Consider the following 6,025-nt stretch of genomic DNA (forward strand, 5'->3'; position numbering starts at 1 on the left):
GGACTAACGTGGTGTCACTCAGTGATTTTATCAAATTACATCCACCCACGTTCCACCACTCCGTCGAGCCTCTCGACGCTGATGACTGGCTTCGCAGTATCGCTCACAAACTGCGTTCCGCGCTGGTAGCGGAGGCTGACAAGGTCACCTTTGCTCCATATCATCTTGAAGGCCCCGCCAGTCTATGGTGGGAGAATTATGGAGCTATGCGCCCAGCGGGCCATGTCACTACTTGGGCTGAATTCAGCGAGGCTTTCCGTGAACATCACATTCCGGAGGGTCTCATGGACCGTAAACGTGAGGAATTTTGCAATTTCACCCAAGGCCGACTTTCTGTGGATGTTTACAGCAGGGAGTTTGGTAACCTCGCACGATATGCAACCGAGGAAGTTTCTACTGATGCCAAGAAACAGGCAAGGTTCCGTAAGGGCCTTAGTCCTGAGCTTCGCCGCGACCTCCGTCTGCATGAGTGCACATCTTTTCAGAAACTTGTCAACAAAGCCATCAGTGCTGAAACTGGTCAGACTGACTATGACGCAACACGCAAGCATGGCCGTGACATGGGTTCCTCATCCGGTGCTGGTCCTCAGAAGCGCCGCGTGTGGGTGCCCAACACCGCCCTGCCACCCAGGTTCACACCGAGGCCATCTTTCCAGGCGCCTCGCCCTGTTCAACAGTCTGCTCCAGCCAAGCCCTATGGGGGTCCAACTAACAATGCTCCTCCACGTACCAGTTCCGTGACTTGTTTCAAGTGTGGGGAATCTGGCCACTATATGCGTGAGTGTCCCCAGACCAACCCCAACCAGTCTGCTAAAGCTGTTGGCCGTGGCAAGCCGACAGGAAAAGTTTTCCACGCCAAGCCGGTCACCGCTTCACGTGGCCATGTCAACTGTATCTCTGCCGAAGAAGCTCAAGAGGATCCCAACGTCGTTCTCGGTACGCTTCTTGTTAATTGCCACCCGGCATCTGTTCTTTTCGATACAGGAGCCTCTCATTCTTTTATATCCGAAAATTATGCTCGTTTGCATAACGTTGCATTCTGTGACATGCCATCCACTATGGAAATTTCTACTCCTGGTTCTAGATGGCAGACCTCTAGGGTAAGTTATGGAAATGAAATCCAAGTCGACAGACTTGTTTTCCTCGCGTCTTTGATAGCCCTTAAATCTTCAGATATTAATATCATTCTGGGTATGGACTGGATGTCGGCTCATCAAGCCAAAATTGATTGCTTCTCTAGGACTGTTCAACTCACCCATCCTTCGGGGAAGATAGTCAATGTCTTGACCCGATTAGCCAAGCGACAGTTATATTCTCTTAACGCCAGCCCTTTGCCAGACCTTGAGGACATTCCGGTAGTCCGTGACTTCCCGGATGTCTTTCCAGAGGAATTGCCAGGTGTTCCACCTGACAGGGATGTTGAGTTCGTAATAGACCTCATTCCAGGAACCGTTCCGATTGCTAGAAGACCCTATAAGATGGCACCCCTAGAACTAGCCGAGCTTAAGAAACAACTCGATGAGTCCTTGAAAAAGGGTTTCATCCGACCTAGCTCATCTCCGTGGGCTTGCCCCGTCCTATTCGTCAAGAAGAAGGATGGTACGGACCGGATGGTTGTAGATTACCGACCTGTCAATTTGGTCACAATCAAGAACAAATATCCGCTTCCCAGGATCAACGACCTGTATGATCAGCTCGCTGGATCCTCAGTCTTCTCCAAGATGGATTTGAGGTTGGGCTACCATCAAATCAAAATCAGAAACGGGGACATTCCTAAAACGGCCTTTGTTACTCGTTATGGCCAATACGAGTACACCGTCATGTCCTTCGGTTTAACCAACGCTCCAGCCACCTTTTCTCGGTTAATGAACTCAATCTTCATGGAGTATCTGGATAAATTCGTCGTAGTTTATCTCGATGATATACTCATCTACTCCAAGAACGAGGAAGAACATGCCGAACATCTAAGGCTAGTGTTGAAGAAACTTCGAGAGCATCGCCTTTATGCCAAATTTTCTAAATGTGAATTCTGGTTGTCAGAAGTGACCTATCTGGGTCATGTAATATCTGGTAAAGGTATTGCTGTTAACCCTGAGCGAGTTCAAGCCGTCCTTAATTGGACTCCACCTGAATCGGTCAAGCAAGTTCGGAGTTTTCTAGGCTTAGCGAGCTATTGTCGTCGCTTTGTCGAGAACTTCTCCAAGGTTGCTAAACCTCTAACCGAACTCCTCAAGAAAGATAAGAAGTTCGAATGGACTCCACAATGTGAGCACAGCTTTCAGGAACTGAAAAGACGCCTGACCTCTGCTCCCGTACTGGTACCGCCAGACTTCTCCAAGGACTTTGTTATCTACTGCGACGCCTCGCGACAAGGACTAGGTTGCATTCTCATGCAAGATCGACACGTAATTGCCTACGCTTCACGGCAATTGCACCCACATGAGGAGAATTATCCTACTCATGATCTAGAGCTTGCAGCCGTAGTCTATGCACTTAAGACCTGGCGACATTACCTCCTCGGTAATCGTTGCGAAATATTCACTGATCACCAAAGTCTGAAGTACATTTTCACCCAACCGGATCTGAATCTCAGGCAAAGACGTTGGGTTGAGTTGATCACAGACTTCGACTTAGGAATAACCTACACCCCAGGGAAAGCCAACGTCATGGCTGATGCGCTAAGTCGTAAATCTTATTGTAACAACCTGATGTTACAACAAAGTCAACCGCTTCTCCATGAGGAATTTCGGAAGCTTAACCTTCACATTGTACCTCAAGGTTTTCTTTCCACCTTGGTAGCAAAACCTACTCTTACGGATCAAATCATCGCTGCCCAAAAGCGAGATAAGGGAATATCTAAAATCAAAGAGAACATTGCTAGCGGAGGTGCTAGTTGTTTCTCCACAAATGATCATGGTGTTGTGTACTTTGAGAACCGTCTAGTGGTTCCCAAGAACCAGCATCTACGGCAGTTGATCCTTAAGGAGGCTCATGAATCTCCTCTCACTATTCATCCCGGTAGTACTAAGATGTATCAGGACCTACGCCAGAGGTTCTGGTGGACTAGGATGAAGAGAGAAATTGCTCAGTATATTGCTAATTGCGACGTCTGTCGTCGTGTAAAAGCAGAGCATCAACGGCCTGCTGGCACCCTTCAACCCTTAGCTATTCCTGAATGGAAATGGGATAAAATTGGTATGGATTTCATTACCGGTTTTCCCAGGACCAAGAGAGGGAATAATGCTATTTTCGTCGTTGTCGATCGTCTTTCCAAAGTAGCCCATTTCTTACCTGTTCGTGAGAGTATAACCGCTAGTCAGCTGGCAGACTTATACATCTCCCGAATAGTGTCCCTCCATGGTGTTCCTTTGGAAATTAACTCGGATCGAGGAAGTCTTTTCACCTCTCGATTTTGGGAAAGTTTCCAAAATGCTATGGGAACCCGTCTCTCCTTCAGCACCGCTTTCCACCCTCAGTCGAGTGGTCAAGTGGAACGCGTCAACCAGATTCTAGAAGACATGCTTCGAGCCTCTGTTATCTCATTCGGAATGGACTGGGAGAAGTGCCTTCCATTTGCCGAATTCGCTTACAACAACAGCTATCAATCTAGCTTGGGTAAAGCCCCTTTTGAAGTTCTCTATGGACGACGGTGTCGAACACCCCTTAACTGGTCAGAGACCGGGGAAAGACAATTCTTTGGCCCGGATATGATTCAGGAAGCAGAAGAACAAGTTCGTATCGTTCGTGAAAAGTTGAAAACAGCCCAATCTCGTCAAAAGAGTCAATATGACCGAAAACATAAGGCTATGACTTTCGAGGTTGACGAGAAGGCTTATCTTCGGGTCACCCCTCTGAAGGGAACCCATCGTTTCGGTATCAAAGGCAAATTGGCTCCTCGTTACATTGGACCTTTTCGCATTCTCGCCAAACGAGGAGAAGTTGCCTACCAGTTGGAACTACCTCCGCATCTCTCCAGAGTCCACGATGTCTTCCACGTTTCTCAACTCAGGCGTTGCTTCTCGGATCCTATCCGTGAAGTGGACCACGAAACGCTTGATCTCCAAGATAATCTTACATATCGAGAGTACCCCATTCGTATCCTCGATCAGGCCGAACGTACCACCCGACGTCATAATATCAAGTTTCTCAAAGTACAATGGTCGCACCATTCTGAGGATGAAGCAACTTGGGAAAGGGAGGATCGTCTTCGACTTGAGTATCCCGCCTTCTTCCCGGAGGAACCCAAATCTCGGGACGAGATTCTTTTGAGTGGGGGTGAGTTGTCACACCCTAGCTAGTCATGCATTAGAGTGTTGCATCATGTTTACTCTTTCATCAGAAACTTGAAATGGGGATCTGTGAAACCCTCAGAATCATTTTTGAAAATGATCCAAATAAAAATTTCTCCAAAAGGGTCCAAGAAAATGCTCATGTTGCTCTCTGAAAATATTGGACAGAGATAAAAATCAAACCAATATTTTTAAGAGCTCATAGGTATTTATTTTGGGCATTTGGAATTAATGCATAAATATTTGCATTGGAGATATATTATTTATATATATTAATATATGTCCAAATATTATGCCATTTATAAAGGAGCTCTGGAATAATATATCTAGCTCCTGCAAAAATTGGCATAAGGTAAATAAATGATTTAATATTTTTTTTAAATCAGAACAAATGTCAGAAATTAGAAAAAGAAAAATAAATAAAGGGAGAAGCTTACCTGGGCTCCTCCCTGTGCAGCCCAGCCAGCTGGCCGGCCCAGCCAGCAGGCGGCCCAGCCCGCCTCCCTCCTCTGTCGTCTTCGTCCTCGACAGAGGGAGGGGAGTGTGGCCGGCGCGCGCGCGCGCCACCGCGCCACGCCACCTGCTCGCCTGCCTGCCTGCCCTCCCCTCCTCCTCTCGATGCCCCAGACGACGCCACGCCCCCTCCCCTGCTCTCTCTCACTCTCCCTCGGTTCTTCCCTCCTCTCCCTCGCTCTCTCTCTCACGGCCGAACACCACCATCGCCGCCGCTCGCCATAACCACGGCCACCGGGCCTCCCTCGCTCCCCCGACTAGCCCAGAGGCTCCGCCTCGACCCCCTCTTCCCTCTCCACCGACCCACAGCTCTCCGGAAGCCCTGCATCGCCGCCCACGTCGCCGTTCCCCTCCTCGGCCACCGGAGATCATCGCCGTCGATTCGCTACACTCCGGCCGTCCCCGAGCCCGCTAACCATCCCTGCAGCTCCGCGGTGAGCCCCCGGGTCGTTTTCCCCTTCTCCCCTGGTCTCGTTCGACCTCTAGGCCTTAGCCCCGTCTTGGCCGAGAGCTCCACGCCGCCGGCGATGTCGCCGTCGTGGCCACAGTCACCGTAGCGCCCAACCGAGCACACCCACGTCTTCACCGCACCGCGTAGAAGCCGTAGGTGCCAACCCCGCATCTCCACAGCCGTTGTAGCCTCGATCCCGAGCTCAACCGAGCTCCGGCAGCCGCCACGGTCGTCGCCGTCGTCGGTACAGGCCACCCCAGGCACGGCCACCACCACCGTTCGACGCGCGGGAGCAAGGGCTCTCCAACGAGCCCAAGCACGGCCTCGCCCGTGCCCTGTAGCGCGATTCCGCATCGCGCCGCCGTCTCGGACCTCGCCGGCGTCATGTCGCCGGTGGGTTTGACCCACCTTGACCACGGCAGGACCCCCCTTGTGTCCCTGACAGGTGGGCCCAGCCCTGTAGCTAATTAGGATTAGCACTAACCGAGTTAGTTAAACTAACTACCCCCCCTGACACTGACCAGTGGGCCCCAGCGCCACTAATCCCTAATTAGGATTAATTTAACCCTGTTAAACCCCCCTGTCACTGACGTGTGGCCCCCACACGTCAGGTTTGACCCCAGCCAGCCACAGTTGACCACTGACGTCATGCTGACGTCATGCTGGCGCAATATATATATTTCTGGATTTAATTTAAATCAGGAAATTCCAGAATATTATTTAAACTTCAAAAATTCATAACTTTTATTCTGTAACTCCAAATTGGACAAAT

The sequence above is a fragment of the Triticum aestivum genome, chromosome 3B (assembly GCF_018294505.1).
Source record: "Triticum aestivum cultivar Chinese Spring chromosome 3B, IWGSC CS RefSeq v2.1, whole genome shotgun sequence".
In the NCBI taxonomy this organism is placed as follows: Eukaryota; Viridiplantae; Streptophyta; class Magnoliopsida; order Poales; family Poaceae; genus Triticum; species Triticum aestivum.